The sequence below is a fragment of the Rhinolophus sinicus genome, linkage group LG06, assembly GCF_036562045.2.
Source record: "Rhinolophus sinicus isolate RSC01 linkage group LG06, ASM3656204v1, whole genome shotgun sequence".
Lineage (NCBI taxonomy): Eukaryota > Metazoa > Chordata > Mammalia > Chiroptera > Rhinolophidae > Rhinolophus > Rhinolophus sinicus.
This window is the reverse complement of record NC_133756.1, coordinates 30,719,178-30,738,469: the sequence shown is the minus strand read 5'-3', so window position 1 is coordinate 30,738,469 and position 19,292 is coordinate 30,719,178. Positions and strand designations below refer to the sequence as shown.

Here is a 19,292-nt window from a genome sequence, read left to right as displayed (position 1 = left end):
TCTCAGAATTACAGAGGTGCTTTCTCAGTACGAGCAGTTTAGCATTGAAATACTCTGAACCCTCTTAGGTATCTTTTCCTTCTATTAGGTGCAACAGTAATTGCAGTTTTTGCAAATTTTTTTTTTTAACCTTTTAAACTGCAATTACTTTTGCACCAATCTAATACAACTGCATTATAAGCCTGCCGAGGGCAAAGAACAGATCTAACTTATATTTTGCGTTACTCACAGCACCTGGGAGTGTGAGTATCTTGATTGTTGGATGAGGTACTTATAGAATACTGTAAAACTCCATTTTGAATCAAGGCTTTCCATCTTCAATGTTATTCTAAGTATCTAGACAAGTCTATTCCTTTCACATTATCAATGCCGTGAGATTTGTTGCTTTTGTATTTATTTACATGGTAACCTTGAACTATTCTTGCTGTCATGTATTAAAAATTGTTTAAGAGACATCTATTCTTCTCTAATTAAAGCTACAAGCAGAAGTGATTAGAGAGTAAATATTTGCAGTGAGCCCACATCTGAACTGCATAGTTTCCTTGGTACACATATTGTTTTGCAGATTAAAGTCCTGCATTCAAACAGTAAACATGTACTGAGTGTCTCTTATGGGCTGGAGTAGATTGGTTCAGGTACAGAGAGAAGCCAAAGCAAAGTTAGTGAACCTGAGAGAAGGCAAGATGAGAAGGTAGACGTTTTCAAATTGTTTGTTTTCTAAATCTTAGTGTGCACTGAAAGGAGTGGTAGGTAAAGAACTGGAAAGGTAGGAAGGGGACAGAGAGGACTGGAGTTGTGAGAAATAAAGAGAAGACATCCCCATCTCGTCACCCCCTCCTGAGGTGTTAGGCAGTGACTTGGTGTTTTATGACAGTAAATGGAGATAAGAGCAGAGAGGGAACCAAGGAATTGTTATCCTTGGAAGTTCTACCTAATAGCCTGATATCGAGCATTTATCCAACTCAATATGGGCTCCAAAAGAAATTTAGTATAAAGGGGGCAAGAAATTTATCTTATAATTGGATGATTTCTATAAAATAAAGTCAGAATGGATGTTCACATATTTCTGCTTGATGTAGAGGCAGCGCCTACATGGGATAAACTTGATGAAAGAGAATACTTGTTAAAATCATATTTTTATTATCTAAGTGATAACAGCATTTATTGAGCATCTACTATGTGCCACAATTGATGTTAAGGGCGTTTAATTATTATTGTTACTCTCATTCTCATTGTGTTGACAACAACCGACATTTATTGAGTACTTACCATGTGCCAGGCTCTGTTCAAAGAGTTTTACATGCTATGAAGTAAGTGCTATTATTTTTCTCCTTTTAAGATGTTGAAACTAAAGCACAGAAAGGTTAAGTAACTAGCCCAAGGTCACACAGCTAGTGAGGAGAAATGAGATGTCATGGAAGTACCAAGATGATGCTATATTTATTAAATGAAGTAATGTATGTAATTGTGGGGACAGAGTCCCAGAGAGCAGTTGCCAGGCTCTCGGCCTCACGTGGAAAGGTGCTGGCTCAGGTAGTAAGTAGATGGCCATCAGCTGTAATCAGATGGTCATCCACTGTGACTGGGTCATCCACTGTGACCGGCTGTTACCGGTTAGCCATTAGCCACTAATATAACTGCCGTGGCTAGGTTGGTTGTGGGGTTGGTTGGCAGAGAAGCAGACGGTGGATTGAGCGTTGTGTGGCTCCTGCTTCCTATATCTCCAGCCCAGCCGCCAGCGAGAATATAGTGGTATGAACCCCCCATCCATGGCTCCGTTGGTGTTCATTGTTGGCCTCACGTTTTCTTGCGTTCTTATGCGGGGAGCGGTACCAGAGACCCTGCATTACACAATATACCAAATAAGTGTCTATCACATACTATATTTCACCGAAAATAAGACCTAACCAGAAAATAAGCCCTAGCATGATGTGGGGGCGGAGCCCCAGAGAGTAGTTTCCAGGCTCTCGGCCTCACATAGAAAGGTGCTGGCTCAGGTAGTAAGTAGATGGCCATCAGCTGTAATCAGATGGTCATCCACTGTGACCGGCTGTTACCGGTTAGCCATTAGCCACTAATATAACTGCCGTGGCTAGGTTGGTTGTGGGGTTGGTTGGCAGAGAAGCAGACGGTGGATTGAGCGTTGTGTGGCTCCTGCTTCCTATATCTCCAGCCCAGCCGCCAGCGAGAATATAGTGGTATGAACCCCCCATCCATGGCTCCGTTGGTGTTCATTGTTGGCCTCACGTTTTCTTGCATTCTTATGCGGGGAGCGGTACCAGAGACCCTGCATTACACAATATACCAAATAAGTGTCTATCACATACTATAGTTCACCAAAAATAAGACCTAACCAGAAAATAAGCCCTAGCATGATTTTTCAGGAGGACATCCCCTGAACATAAGCCCTAATGCATCTTTTGGAGCAAAAATTAATATAAGACCTCGTCTTATTTTGGGGGAAACATGGTAGTAGATACCCCAAATTTTTGGTTGCCCCATCTTCCTCCTTCCCCCTCATTGACTTACTATAAAAGAATGACTTCACCTTGCTTTTGTTTTTTTCTCACCATCATTCTTTGGTAAAGGTCATCATATGTTATTAAACATAATAAAAGAAAAATTCCTTTTCTAAGAAGACTACTTTATTCATTGACTTACCTTAAACAGTTTAGTAGCTACAAAACATAGCTTTAAAAAGTTTATAGAAAGTTCTAGAAGACAGGAAAGAGGGAACGGAAACAACATTGATTTAAAACCTCTGAGTCCCCAAGTACTGTGATGGAAATGTTATGTGTGGTTGCTCATTTATTCCTAACAGCAACCCTGTACGGTATTGCTTATCATCGGTATTTGGTGGATAGGATCTCCGAGGCTGGGAGAATTCCGGTAGCTCCTTTGTCAGGAAGGGGTGGAGCCCAACAGCATCTCTGATGTCTGCAAAGCCGTGCCTTCCTCACAGACACAGAAACAGTGTCTTTGGAATATTTGATCCCAGGAAGTTTTAAGCTTGGGAGTTCAAATAAGATAGAGCTGATGCTAAATAATTTACTGAAGCTGGATTTTTACTGGCAAAAATTGCTCTTTTATTCCAAACTACTTCCTGAACAACACAGCTGTTTCCTCCAGAGTCCTTGGTGGCTAAATTAAGCAGCCTTTGCCTGAATGCTAATCCTTAGATTATGCATCTCTTAATCAATTTGGCCGTAATTAGGTTGAGCTTACAAATTGTCATTCCAGGAATAACGATTGTCTTTAAGAGGCAGAGAGAGCATCAGCATCCTTCTTTGCTATCTCATATCCCTGCAACTACACCCACTGCCTGCGATGGGTGGCACAGGAAGTGTGGCAAGGGGCACGGTTCTGATGCATTCCGCCTGGCGGGTGAGCAGAGGGCATATGGGAACATTGCTCTGGGCATGGGTCTTGTTTAAGGATAGCTTCTGTTTTCACGTTTGCTTCTCTGGCCTGACTCCCTGTTTGAGGCAAAGGAATGACATTGATATTTGCATCCTGCTAGCATAACATTGGTGCTTTGAAAGGTTAATAAACACAACAGTTTGCTCAGCTAACTGTGTCTTCATTTGTATAATTTTTATCTGAGGAGCTTAAGGCATTTTTAAAAATATTGCCTCAGTCTTCCATATGTGAGACAGGACAAAGTAATTCTTGCAGCTCTGGCCAATAGCAGGTGAGTCTAGTGATGGGGAACTGTATTTGTACCATTCATGATTATAGCCTCAGTACCTGGCACAGGGTGCTTAGTAAATACCTACTGTTGAGTCTCTCCTTCCAACCTCAACTGAAGCTAGGAAATCGGATCTGGTATTGGCCATCATCAAGGCCAGTTTTCTGCAGACTTATTCCTACCCTTCTTCCCTTTCCCAGCACCCCTGACAGTCTGAAAAAGCAGAGTAAATAGAATTAGTCCTTAGCTCAGTTCCTACTAATTCTGTAAGTGATTGAGTTTTCATTAATTGCAATCTCTAATATTTGTGAGATTTGTGTGTGTGTGTGTGTGTGTGTGTGTGTGTGTGTGTGTGTGTGTGACTTAGCTGTCTAAATCTGTAATCACTGTTTGCAATTTCTAGTCTGTCTTTCTGACAATTCCCAGCCGTGCTGGACTGTCTGTGCCTAATGCTCAGCTTTAGAACTATAAATAAGAACTAACTTTTTTTTGTTTGTTACTACCCATGCCCCAATGTGTCAGGGAATCTGAAACTTTTTTCCCCCCAGTGATTTTATGGGTGTGAATACTGAAACCCACACACTGAAAAAATTCAGGTTGGTCTCATGCTCATAGAGTCAATATGCGGTAGCCTCTTCCACCGTCTCAGAATAACTCATTTAAATAGCAGGCATTGTATGTTTCCTTTATCAGGCATTGTTCTGCATGTGAGGATACAGAAATGTATATAAAAAAAATCCCTATCTTCAAGGAACTCACAGTCAGGAGGAGCATAAGGTTACAACACAAATAACTGCAATGTAGTGAAAGTAACAATAGGAGCTCTGTGAAGGGAGTGACTCCTTGTGCCTGAAGGACACAGGAAAAGCTACACAGAGGAGGTGACACTTGAGGAATAAGTAGGGGTGACTATTCCACTGGGACATCCCCTTGGTGTACCGGTAAACATAACTGTGGCATTCTGACCCAGCCCCAATCCTCTCTACAACGTGTGAGACGTTCTAAAGCTAAGCGGTATGTTTTGTTTTGGTGTTTGTTAGGTCACTTGGATGAAGTGGTTTGGAATTATAAAATAGGAGCAACAGTGTCTAATGGACAGCAGTTGTCTTTTTACTACCCAGCTTCTACTTAACAAATACTCTACCCCCAAAATCTCTCTGTTGAAGACCACCCCTCTACTCTCTCAGTCCACACATCTCCAGAGGTAGACACGTGCCTTAAGCTTGGCTAAGCAAAACATTCAGTGCCACCGGCCACAGTAATAGCTGGAAGATTGAGCATGTGGCCCAATCAGAGCTAGTGAAATGGAAAAGAATTTTTCTAGAAACTTCTGGGAAAGAAACTCATTTTTCATGCTGTACTTTATTTGTGAGAAGATATAAGACCTGGGGCTGATTCAGCCATATTACAAGGGGGCCTGGAAACCACCACGGAAGCGGCAATGCTGAGAGATAAAAAGTCTATCCTGGTGGCATTACTTTGGCCCCAGATCACCATGCCAGAAGTTAGAACAATTCTTAGCCTTTTCTACTATATGAGATAATGAAGCCTCTTTTTGCTTACGCCAGTTTGGGTTGGATTTTCTGTTTTTATTCACACATGGTTGAAGGTTCTAGAAATGTTCATTCTGAAGAGGAAAGCATCCAAGAGGAACATGAATGCATTCCGAATATTTGAGGGATGTTGAGTAGAAGAATTATTTGAATATTCTGTGTGTCCCCAAGGGGTCTGACTAGATTCAGTGGGTAGATGTTTTAGGTGGTCAGATTTCAGATCAATATAAGTAATAACTTTTAACGCTTGGGGCTCTTTCCCAATGAAAACAGCCAGAGGACTTGATTCAAAATTGTACTTGGGGAAAAACATGAGAGAGTGAGTGGAAGAAATATGCCTGCACACATGTTAAGCGCATCTTAAAATGGTTCACGACAATTTAAAAGTGATCTGATTCACCTTTATCAATGTATTGAGATGTAATACCAGATGTAATACCAGAGCTTTCATTTAGCATTAGAATTCCTCAAAGTCAAAGAGAGTGTGGTTATTTATTTATTCACTCTTATTTTTTCTAAAGAAACTGTAGGCTCTGCCCCATTGGTAGGCCATGAAATCAATTTGATGATTTGGCATCATCATTCTTTTCATGAAACAATCACATATAACAAGGGCAAGAGTTGTTTTGTGAAACTTTTTATTATTTTTTATAAATAAAACATGTAGAGTTAGAGTAGAGTAATGGCTTAAAGCATGAACTTTGGAGTTGGGCTACAAAGATTAAAATTCTAGGTCTATTACTTATTAACTGTTAGGGGAATGAGATGATTTACGTAAAGAACTGAGATCTTGGCGCAATACTTTTTAGCTACTCCATTATTATTATTATTACTAGATGATTTTTAGGATATAAAAATTGGCTCCTGTGAGATGGAGATGAAAGTCTATCCCTGCTTTTCAGGCCCCCCAGCTTTTGCCAAACAACCTGAAACTTCATGATTTTGTAAGGAAGAAAAACAACAACAACAGATGTTTCTTGTAGCCTCTGGTAGTGTTTGAAAATACTACATTGTCAATTGCCATCCAAAGCCAGTAGTAGGACCGTGAAAATAACTGAAATTGCGAGGCTGTAAGCCTACCCATTAGACAGAGGACATGTCTGTTTATCTTTATATCCCCAGCAGCTCTCCAACTACCTGGAAAATAACTGCTTAAATGTTATTAATGTTATTAACTGTTATTAAAATTTGGCCTTGCATCTTTTGATGCTCTTTCAACTCCCTAAATATCCTCCGTCCTTTGTTTCATCAAGAATCTGTCTTGGTTCTTGAAAACAAGAAAATTTCCCTCTATCCCTCTCAAAGACCCCAGAACATACAAGGGGCATGTACACATGCACACATGTACACGTGCATACACACACACACACACACACACCATACATATGTGACACCATATTAATGACTTCACAGTCTTCAGGGACATTGACTGTTTTTAAGCATCTATTATATATCCTTGTCACTGAACTCATGATTTCCCACTTTATCTCATTCAGAACCCATGGATGAACACCATCTGGTCGTGGTGATTTACTGCACAGAGTACCTCAAGTTGCTCCATACTTTTCTCCTCAGAGACCAAAGGTTCTCTGTCAAGGCCATTCTCTGCTTTGCCATAAAATGTCTCCTTGAAACAGGAATTTCCCCATTGTCTTCTCCAATAAATACTGATTCAAAGTATTCATTTAGCTGCTCCTCTCCATCATCATTCCATTTAATATTCTCCTTCTCCTAATGAAAGTTAACATAACAGTTAGAGTCACCTCACTAAAATGCCATGGACTCTCTATTCCTATTATTATTTATCTTGATGTTTCTACATGTTTTGTACATTTTCTCTTTGACCTCTGTTAGTTCTCAGCTGATACACTTTGAGTTCCTACCAGTGTGTGTGGCCTACAAAGCATGTTCATTTTTTAAGTAGAGTGCCTTTGAAATAGTGTTTGTTTTTCTATTATAAAATGAGAGTATGTTGTGCCTAGGAAATTTGGAAAATTTAGAAAAGTAGAAGAGAGCAGATCATTTTTTCCTCTTTTCTTCCACCTCCCCCTCCCACTCCAGTTCAAGCTGTTGCGGGCTGTCGGTCGCCCGCCCAGCTCCAGGGAGAGCTGTTGTTCACAATCTTAGCTGTAGAGGGCACAGCTCACTGGCCCAATGTGGGAATCGAACCAGCAACCTCTGTGTTAGGAACATGGCGCTCCAACCACTTGAGCCGCTGGGCCGGCCCCAAAGCAGATCTTTATGAACAATAATGCACTGATAGCCTTCTTTTGCCTAGATGGTATATGCTTCAGGGGTCTGTCTACCTTTTGCATTTCTTTCTAAAGCAATCTGATTTCCTTCTCTCCTGTTCTTTCATTCTTGTGTGCTGTATTGTGGGGCTAGTGAGAAATAGCACCTTTCTGTATCTCAGACGTGGTTGGGATGTCTCTTCACTCAGCCTTTATGAAGGATATGTTGTCAAGTATGTCCTGCAGGGAGGCCTGGCCCTTTGAGGCCTCAGCTACAGGACAGCCTGGAGCACTCAGTGGCCCAATGACTCACCTCATTCTCTATTTTGCATCTAATCCCTTTTTTATTCTACCAGCTCCCAAGTTTGCTTATATTCTTCTCTTAGACTCTCATATCGCTTATATCTCAGCAAGTTTCAGACCAGTCTCATGGTCTTACTTGGCCCCAGAACTTTCCCTGGTGACTTTTCCTTCTCTGGTGGACCAACCCTGACCAAGATTCAGGGTTGCTGTGGACAGAGCCATGATAACCTTCAGGCTGCTTCCTGCCAGCTCCCCAGAGGACACCCTGGTGCAGTGGAAGAACATGGGCTTTGGAGTCAGGCAATGTGAGTTTCAATCATGGCCTCTCACAGTTGTGGCTACCGTGTTTCCCTGAAAATAAGACTTAACCAGACAATCAGCTTTAATGTGTCTTTTGGAGCAAAAATTAATATAAGACCCAGTCTTATTTTACTATAAGACCCGATCTATGTAATTATAATATAATATAATATAATATAATATAATATAATATAATACTGGGTCTTATATTAATTTTTGCTCCAAAAGATGCATTAGAGCTGATTGTCCGGCTAGGTCTTATTTTCAGGGAAACACAGTGGTAACTGAACTTCACTGGGCTTCTTGTTACTTCATCTGTAAAATGGGACAATTATACAATCTGCCCTTCTTTAACACACTGTTAATTTTATTATTTATCTAACTTGTATAATGCATTCTATGTGTCAGATATTTTGAGTGCTTTATAGATATTCACTCATTTATACAACTAGTTAAAATCCTAAGAAAGTTTGGGTTACTTATTCATTTATTTGAGATGTTTATTTTTAATGAAAATTTCATTATAAAACCATTGTTCTAGTGGAGGAAATAAAAAATGGGCTTAGGAGCCAGAGAATTTTAGACTTTTAGTAACAATTATTTTATTTTTCCTTGTGGGATTTTCAATATTAAAGTTTGTGTTAAAAAAAAAAAAGAACCAGAGGGTAAGGGGGGTGGGGGGTGGGAGATGACGGGAAAGGGGATCAAATATATGGTGATGGAAGGAGAACTGACGCTGGATGGTGAACACACAATGGGATTTATAGATGATGTAATACAGAATTGTACACCTGAAATCTATGTAATTTTACTAACAATTGTCACCCCAATAAATTTAAATAAAATAAATAAATAAAAAGTATTTAAAGATTTGAAAAAAAAAAAGAATAGCTGTAAGTATTATATAGTGAATGATGACACCCCCCCGCCTGTCCCCAAAGATCTGTCCACCCAGAACCTGTGACTGTGACCCTATTTGGAAAAGGGGTTCTTGCAGATGTAATTGAGTTAATGATCTGGAGATGAAATCCTGGATGAACTGGATGGGATGTAATTCCAATGACAGATGGTTCTGTAAGAGGCAGAAGAGGAAAAAACATACACACACAGAGTAGAAAGCCACGCGAAGGTAGAGGTAGAGGTTGGAGTGGTACATCAACATGCAGGGAACACCAAGGATTCCTGATGGCCACCGGGAGCTGTGAGAGAGGCATGACATGATTTTCCCTCAGAGCTTCTAGGAGGAACCAATTCTGCCAATGCTTTCATTTTGGACTACTTGTCTCCAGAACTGTGGGAAAATTAATTTTTGTTGTTTTAAGCTACCATTTTTGTGGTAATTTATTGAATTTCTTATGGCAACTCTAGGAAACGAATACAAGTACATTTTGGTATTGTAAGGTAAGAATCTTGAATTGGGGGATCAAAACAGAAAAGAAACTAACCTAAAAGTCACCAAATTATGAACAAAGCATAAAACCAGATCAAAAGCAATAGGTTTCTAGGCCTTAAACAGCAGCATAACTCATTAGGACAAGCAGTTAACAAGAGAACATAGGGGCAAGTAAGTTAAACCAGCTGCACAAACAAAGCTGCTGAATGGTGTTCTGTTCCTGGGATACCAGCCTTTGAAAGGTGAGGTGCTAATTCCCTATTACAATTGGGAAACGACCAACTGACGTCCATATGATACAAAACATGTTCCCTGCTCAATCAAATTATATCCAGTAGACAAGTAAAAATTCGAGCAGTAGAAATGCCTGCATATATTCTACCGCTTTACTGTGAAACTTAAAAATGAAATAATGCAAATGCAACTCCTAGCACATTTATTGGCCCATATAAAGTGTTTAATGCATGTTCCCTTTTTCCTGTAGGAAATAGGTGTTTATCAGCAATCCAAAGTATGTTTTATATACAGTAGCGTTCTTTTTTTATAAATATCAATGATACCAATTCTCTCTTGAATTACTTACACTTTTACAACGTGACTTCCATGGTGTTCAAAATCATCAGGCCTTCAATGCCTCTGAAAAGAAGCAAGAATTTATAATGACTGGCGGATGATATTATGGTATGCACAGTGGTGATTTTTTAAATTTTGTAAGTTAAAATCTATGTACTCGTGTCTTCAAAGAATGATGAGGAGAACGGAACCCAACACGATAAAATATAACATAACAGCAAACATTCAAAGATTGTCCTCAGGTAATCCTGTCTGTTCATTCATTCATTCATTCATTTATGCATTCATTCACACAATCACTCAGCACTGCTGGCTGAACATTTGTTGTGTGTCCAGAACTTCATTAGGCACCCCTGAACTTGAAAACAATGCAGGTGAAAGTCATAAGGAACACTTGAGAGAAGACACGCATGCAGCAGTTAGTGAAGGATTCTGAAATCATAGCAGCAGGGCTCTGTGGCTATGCTCAGGAAAATTTTACATCACATTGGAAGGGCAGAGACGGGGAAAGAAAGCTTTTTGGATGAGGGCTTTCACATTGGGTGTTAAAGGAATATGAGACAAGGGACTTTAAACATTTGTTTACAGCTCTGCTAATGACACACCATCCTTCCAATCTCCAGGCCTAAAACTACCACCTAATGCCTAGCACATAATAGACACTCCACAAATATTTACTGAATAATAATTAAAAAAGGACTGAATGAGTCATTGTTGCCTCCTCCATGCAGCTCCAGGCTAGTCTTTCCAATGCATAGATCTGTTGATGTCATTCACCAACTCTATGCTTTCCAAGAAAGAAGAGATAAAAGTGATGAGACTACAATCTTTGGATCAAATAGTCTTGGGTTTGAGTTCCAAACACCTTCAGACTGGCTTCCATCCTATCCTATCTAATCCTAGCTCTCTTTTACAGATTTACTGTCCCTTTGATACCTAAATCTAACCATGTCACCCCTCTGACCCCCCACCTCTTGCTGAAAAACCTTTAATGGCTGCCCCTCTGTCCTCAGAGTCTGGTCTCTACCATCCTCTCCAGCTTCTGTTTTCTTGACCCTTACTTTCAACTCTTCACTGTCTGGAAGATGTCATGTTTTCTGTCTCCTCTGGGCCTTCACACACATGTAGGATGCTTTCCTTGGACTATTTCTCTCTCCTGTATGCCCTCCACTACCCCATCCCCAGTATCAAGCTAACTCTCGAGCATCTTTCCGACCTGGGCTTAAATGACACTTTATTCTTGAGGCCTTCCTTCCAGGTGGTCCCTGGGCTGTTGGGCTCACAGAGCACCTTGCACTTCTTCCCCTGGAGCACACACCATATTTGATTGTAATAGAGGTTGTCTTTCCTACCTGGACTGGTGATGCTGTGTCTGGCTCATGGTTGTCTTAGAACCTGGCGTAGTACCTGTGCTAATGAATGTTTTTTTGAATACATTAATGAGATCTAAAACTTGTTGGCTGTATGACCCTGGGCTGGGAACTTTGGCATTCAGAACCTCAATCGTATCTTTTGTAAAGTGAAGGTAATAGCTATCTCATAGGATCTTGTACACTACAAAGCATCAGATAAATATCTATTTGTAATGGCCTCTGAGTAGACCCTCACTTATCTTTTTACTTTGTCTCCTGCTTCTCCCATTAATGTAGAGGTGGCACCAAACTGGACCTACCTGCTTTTCCTTAAACATTGTCCTATGTCCCATTTTTTTGCCATTGCTCATGCTGCTTCCTCTGCCTAGAACTTCTTTCCTCTCTACTTCCCATTTCAAAAACTTCATCTATCTCAACTCCATGGGGTTTCCCTTGATTGTCTTAGCCAAAAGTTACCTCTCCCTTCTTTAACTTTTGGGGTATTTTATCTGCCCCTCTCCTAGAACATGCACCACTTTCAAAATTGTATTATGGGTAATTATGTACAACTTCTAGGTTAGTAGGCTCTAGAGTTTGTCTTCTGGGATTCATATCCCTGATCTACCTACATACTAGCTATACAACCATGGGCTAGTTAGTGAACTTATCTAAGCCTCAGTTTTTTAATCTGTAAAGTGGGAATTATAATAACATCTGTCTCATAAGGTTTTTTCTTGGGGAGGGGGGTGCATTAAATGAGATTATGTAAGTAGATAATTTAGCACAGTGCCAGATCCATTGTCAGTAAGTATATGCTTCACATAACATCATCATCATCATCATCTTCTTCTTCCTATGTGTAAGTTTCTTGAGGACAAAGACTACATTTTATAGGATTCCCAATGCCTGGCCTATAGTTAGTGTTCCATAAACGTTTGTTGAATGCAGGCATAAATAATATAGGCAAATATGACAAAATAATGACTTTTTCTTTCGCTATAAAATGATACAAATTTATTGCATTTTTGGGCTTTTTAGTAACCACGATCCCTGTGGACTTCCTCAACGAGCATGAACATTTTGAAATAGTGTGTAATAGAATAGGCCCACTATGTTGCCATCAGTCTGGAATTTGGAAAATTACAAGCAGAATTAAAGAACAGTGTTAGAATTATTTATTCTTTCTATGCCCCTTTATTGCATTCATTTTGGGAGAAATTATCTATTCTTGTTTAATAAGAAGATTACATTACATATTCATGTAGAAAGAATTTTACCAATTTGTGGAAACTTTTCTCAGATCTTGCCTCATGTTAGATGTCAGGCAATGTCTCATTTGGAGAGAGAAAAAACAACTAGTTACTGTGATTTACAGTTAGGCAAGTTATCCTGAATTTCCTTGGTAAAAAGAAAATGAAAACTACATTTATAAAATATCAAAGAGGTTCGTCTTCTAAACAGCCCGTTATCTGGAAAATATATGTAGTCATTTTTCTGACTTAATAAGGAGATAAAGCAAGTTTCACTTATCTTAATTTTGCATGTAATGAATGTACCAGATGAGAGTTGGCTATGATATGTGACTGCTCTTTCATTAACAGATTAGATAATTGCCCTCTTGGAATGGACCAACTTTATTATTTAGCACCTGACTTTCTCCTGAAATAATCTAGAACTCTTTTGAAAGTCAGTGTGCAGAGCTCTGGTTAGAGGAACGACATAATGTATCCTGGGCACTGAGAAGTTCATGGCTTTCCACATGCTTTTGGAGAGGTTGGCCATTGCCTGCATGGCACCGCTTTAGAAGCAGTTGCAATATCTGATCCTATTGAACTGGTCAGGCTTGAAATTCTACCACCGGGAATTCCGTTCATTCCAGTTGGTTGGGGGAGGACGTAAGAGTAAGGAGCTTGGGAGGCAGCTCGGTGTAGAACAGCGGTTGGCAAACTGGTCTGTGAGCCAAGTTCAGTCCACGGTCCATTTTTGTAGAGCCCATAAGGTAAGAATGGTTTTTACATTTTTAAATGGTTGGGGAAAAAAATCAAAAGAAGAATAACACTTCGTAACGTGAAAATTATATAAAATTCAAATTTCAGTCTCCGTGCGTGAAGTTTTCTTGGAACACAGTCACATTCATGAGTTTATGTGTTGTCTAGGGTTGCTTTTGTTCTACAATGGCAGAGTTGACCAGCTGCAATAGAGGCTGTGTGGCCCTTAAAGCCAAAATATTTACTATCTGGCCCTTTACAGAAAAAGTTTGCTGGTGTAAAGGAAAGAGCATTAAAAGCCATGGAGTCAGTCTTAGGGTTGAATCTCACCTCTTCTAGTTACTAGCTCTGTAACCTCAGTCAGGGTGACATTCATTCATTCATTCATTCATTCATTCATTCATTCATTCAATAAACATGTTTGAGTTCTTACTGTTTCCTAGAGAGAGTGCTTGGCATTAGAGATGCAGTAGTTTTTGCACCTGAGGATTACCAACACCTAATCTGCTGATTTATGGGGAAGACTAAATACAATTAAGTATTCAAAGTGCCTAGCACATAATAGTTGCTCAAAAAATGATTTTTGGAAGTTCACAAATAACCTTCTACCCTAGTATTTTGGAAGGGATTTAAGAGTGGGGTGAGGAGAGACAGATTGGTGAGCTGATGGCTAATGAGAAGCTAGACTGGTGTTTCTAATAGTGGTATGCTGAGGAATCTAGAGGGAAGAGAGGCATTGGAAAGGCAGGGAAGGGACACAGAAACAAATTACTTCAGTTGTGCTCCAAGCCTGTTTTGTTCCCATGTAAACTTCTGTGGGCCTGAGTGTTGGGTGGCACATAGTCCTTTAATAACTACTAGTCAAAATATTCCTAGGAAGTGATGGAGTCAGAATTTTGAATCCTAGACATTCTGATTCTGATGCTTAGTCATTACACCAGTGTCTCGCAAATTGGGATATAGGTTCCATGGAGATTTTATCAGGGGTCCTAGAGTTCTCTACAAGAACTTCTATACTTAGAGTATTATGATAATCTTAGAAAAGAAGAGGGGAAAAAGCAATAGAAGCATATTCTCAAACCACTTTATAACCTAGTGTTGCCCTGTGGTGCCTTTCTCTAAGTTTGCATTTGTGTTTAGATTAGGTCATTTTAGTGGGCTAATGAGGAAAGAATGGAAGCAGCAGACTTAATAGGAAAATGATGTGTTGACACCATAGGAAAGTTAAGTTATATTACTGCTCACTCTAAAGACAAAGATTTCACAGTAATTCTAAGTGAGAAAGGAGGTGGGAGAACTGAATCATCGCACAGCCCATGGGGTACTGGTGTGCCAACGGGGTACTGGTGTGCCATGAAACCTGGCATGTTGAGAAGGGCAGGCCAGTTTTAGCAAAACCAGAGCCACTGTGTAACTTGCATTTCATTAGTTTTGTGGGGGTTTTTATCGCTTCTCGGCCTTTTGGCTAAGATCAAGTGTAGTTTTGTGGTTTTGCTTGTATTTAATTTCTAAATTTGCTTTGGATTTGTAAATTGTACAAAAGCTACGTACATAAGGACACTTTAAAAACTTGTTATTTAAAACTACATTTTAACTCATTTAAGTGATGTGATTTCAGTGATATTCCAAATAATTCTTTATTATTATGTGTTCTTGCCTTATTTTGTAATTTAAGGCTTCATTGAATGGGGGCACTCTCTAAATTCTGCCCAAAATGTTCAAAAGAATAGTCTAGAGCTGGAAAGAAGGCAGGAGAAAATTTTCCCATCAGTGTGTGGAGGTCCTGAGCTTCTGTTGATGAGGTTGTTGTCCAAAATGAGGAATATGTCCAAAAAGAGATGATCCTTCACTGTGTTGTTTAAATTATAATCCTATTTCCTTCTGATGTTCCTCCAGATCATTCAATTTCCATCTCTGTGATTTTTGCTTATCAATGAAATGTCTTTTCATCAGGGTCTGATGCCAATGCTGCCTAAATCTAGGATGGTTCTTGGCTCTTCTTATCCAGAAAAACAAGAGGCAAAGGAACTATCAGGCCCCCACCTCTCCATACCTGAACTTATGTTATAAACAGGTTTGTTTTTTGTTGTCTATCCCTCCCTCTAGAGTGTAAACTCCATGGGGACAGGATTTCCTCTTGTTTATTTTGTTCAGAGGTTCTAAACTAGGGGCACTTTTGCTCCTAGGGGATGCTTGGCAATGTCTGTAGATCATTTTGGTTGTCATGACTGGGGGGTGGGGGGCTATCACTGGCATCTAGTGGATAGAGGCTGAAGATGCTGCCCTACATCCTATAATACACAGGACATCAATCCCCGCCCCCCCAACAATAAAGAATGCAGTTTAGAATGTCAGTAGTGCTGAAGCTGAGAAATCCACAGTTAAAAATGTTGTCTGATAAATAGTATGGTCTTGTATTTGTTGACTAAATACAAAAAATAATTGGTATATACCACGTGTCAGGGAGTATGTTAGAGGCTTTATAGATGTAGCGAGATCATTAACTGACATATTAATTTGGTTCTGGTTCCCACTGTATTTTTCTTGGTCCCCATTCCAAACAGGTAGCTGCTGGTAGCATTTCCTGACCTTCAGAGTGTGTGATAAGGCTGAGAAGTGGCAGAAGAAAGGTTCTCTGCTTAACCTTGTGAAGGGTAAGTCACTGAGATTGTACATTGTGTCCTGGAGGGGACTTTCTGTGACCTTGTAGAGAAGGAAGTATGAAGTGGAGTCCTATTAATGACAAAGATCAAATTTCTTTCCAGACTGTTGGACTAGGGTTTGACATTGGATTTAATAAATTATTATGCCATTTTTTGTGTATCTAAATTTGTGAAACAGGATTTATATATTTTATACATTATTTGATTTTAAAATTCTTAGGCAACTATACAATAGATAGGCATTATTATTATTCCCATTTTATAGTTGAGAAAGCTGAGATTCAGAGAGATGAATTAACTTACTTCAGATCATGTATATTATAAATGAAAAACTCAGGATTTGAACCTACCTCAGTCTGACTTCAAATCCCCAAACGAAGACTGTCTTTTTTTGACGGGAAGAAGCTTATGGGTAAAGGAATAAACCTAAGTGTTCACAAAGTACAAAAACTTCCTTCCCAAACCATCCCCTTTCTCCCTAGAGTAGTTTTTGCTTCTGAAAATGGTTTTCTCTTTCTCCCTAGGTGGGCTATTGATTAATTATCTAATACTAGCACCTACCATGTCTAAGATGCTCAGTTACCAGAGATGGCTTATAGGTTTTATTTCACGTGTCATCTCTGATCATTTAGCAATGGCTATAAATGTCTTGAGAAAGATTCTCAGGCTGAGTCTGGGAACAGAGCCATCATCAATTAGCTGTCTGTTCTTGGGTCTGGTGGTTTGCACACATTCCACACATTTACATTCCCTGTTCGGGGCACTAGGGGGCAATCAAAGATGAACAAGGTCCCCGATGGAAATAATCCTTCAAGATTCGGCTCCATTCCGACCACCTCCAGAAGCCTTCCTGATCATCTCAGCTTCTCTCTTTTTTCTAATCCTATAGCCACAATCTAGCAGAAATATTCCCATGAAATTTAGTACTGCTGCAGCGTAATGCTCTCCGTGTATGCGTCTCACTTCCTCAGTGGACATTAAGGCCTTGGAGATCAGTGGGTAGTACTCAGGGAGCCCCACATCTCACATATGACTTAACGCAATAGGAATTCAATGAATATTTGTTGAACAGAGGATTAAATAAATTAATGACTGAGGTGGGTTATGACATACCAGGACTTTTATACCTATCGAGTTGTAGAACGTACAAATACATACATGATCCCAAAACCAAACAATTAATGCCTAGCATAGCAAGGGACCTCCAGGATCTTGCTTCAGTGCTGTGATCAGGATTTGTTCTGCCTGGTCAGTATTCCTCAAACACCTGTCGTTATTAAATATTTTGAATATCTAGACTGAACATTTCAATCCAAAACTGAAACTCCTTCCAGGTGTCATCATTCCTACACCTGTTTTATTTGTCTCCTATGGTTATCCCCACCCAACATACTCCATATTTACCTGTTTGCCTTCCTCCCTCACAAGGGAGAAGAATGCAATGCAGACAGTGCTTTTGGCTTTTTTAGTGACTGCTTGTTTCTGTTACCTATTGCTGCATCAACAAACAACCCCAAACTGATTTCATTATGTGCACAGATTTTATGGGTCAGGAGGAATTCAGACAGGGTGAACATTAGGTGTATTAGTTTTCCACTGCTGCATAGCAAATTACCACAAATTTAACAGCTTAAAATAAGATGCATCTATTATCTCAGTGGATCAGGAATCTGGGTATAGCTTGACTGGGTCCTCTGCTCAGGGATTCACAAGATTGCAATCAAGATGTTGGCCAGGTTGTAAAGCTTATAAGGTGATTGGGAGAATTCAGTTTCTTGTGGTCGTAGAACTGTGGTCCACATGCTCTTGTTGGCAGAGAGCCACTTTCAGCTCTCGTTTCCTTGCCATGTGGCCCTTGCATAACGTGGCAACTCTCTTCTTCAAGCCTGGCAAAGGAAGAACCCAATTTCTCTTTTAAGAGATTTTACCTGATTAAGCCAGGCCCACCCTGAATAATCTCCCTTCAGTCAAAATGATCTGATTTGGGACCTTGATTACATTTACATAATCCCTTTACTTTGCCACATAGCATAATAGTAGGAAGGATATCCTATCATATTCACAGTCCTTCCTCCCCTCACACACTTAAGGAAAGGGATTATACAGGATGTACAAACAAGGGTGGAGTGGATCTTGGGGGCCATCTGAGAATTTCGCCTACCATAGCAGAAGGGTCTTATCTCTTCTTGATATCTGGGGAGGTCTCAACTGGGAACACTTGAGTGGCTGGGGGCTAGAACTGTTTGTGGGCACCTTTACTCAATTCTTTGGCCCCTGGTCAGAGGCCTGCAAGGATAGGCTCAGCTGGGACTGAAGATCAGAGACCCTTGCATGTGACTTCTCCATGTGACTAACCTTCTTATAGCCTGGGGCTTGGTTCTGAGAGGAAGTATCCCAAAAGGGATCATGAGAAAGTAAGGCTTGCAAGAGATCAGGTAGAAGCTGCAGGGCTTTTTGACCTAACCATTAAGTCGCATACCGTGTTTCCCCAAAAATAAGACCTAGCTGGACCATCGGCTCTAACGCGTCTTTTGGAGCAAAAATTAATATAAGACCCAGTCTTATTTTACTATTATATAAGACCAGGTCTTTATAATATAATATAATATAATATAATATAGTATAGTATAGTATAGTATAGTATAATATAACATAATATAATACCGGGTCTTATATTAATTTTTGGTCCAAAAGACGCGTTAGATCTGATGGTCTGGCTAGGTCTTATTTTTGGGAAAACACGGTAGCATCACTTCTGTGCCACAAACTTGTACAGATTCCAGGGATATAGACCCTTCCTTTTGATGAGAGGAATGGCAAAAAATCTGTACCCATTATTATTTTTTTAAAAATCTATCACTTTGTTATGTCTCCAGTAGGCATGCAATAAATATTTGTTGAATTAAAGAAATATTTGTCTAAAGAATCTAATTCAGACTAAGATGGAATTATATCAAGGAAAACTCTGGCAGAGACTCAAATGATGAATGAGTTGAGTAGATTATAGGAAAAGCATTTTGGGCAGAGGGAAGAGCATATGCAAATGCATAGGAACATGAAGAAACTGTGTACATTAGGCCAAATATAGGTAGTTCAGTGTAGCTAGAACATAGAGTGTGTATGGAGCAGTGGGAGGTGATGAATGTGGAGAGATGGGCAGGGGCTGGGTCATCGGGGACTTGTGGGTCATGCTATGGAGTTTTCCTGAAAGAGCAAGAAAGACATTGAAGAGTGTCACGAGTTCAGGT

At 39.9% G+C, this 19,292-nt stretch overlaps 1 long non-coding RNA gene and 1 pseudogene across 1 annotated transcript in view; both read left to right on the top strand.

The window, feature by feature from the left end:
- Positions 1 to 19,292, top strand: part of LOC141572376 (uncharacterized) — a 112,332-nt gene that overhangs the window by 18,919 nt on the left and 74,121 nt on the right. Inside the window, exons 3-4 of the long non-coding RNA XR_012497738.1 lie at positions 15,335 to 15,455; positions 15,946 to 16,035. This is a non-coding gene — a long non-coding RNA (uncharacterized LOC141572376). The remainder of the gene's footprint in view (positions 1 to 15,334; positions 15,456 to 15,945; positions 16,036 to 19,292) is intronic.
- On the top strand, positions 14,827 to 14,945 carry LOC141572611 (U2 spliceosomal RNA; annotated as a pseudogene).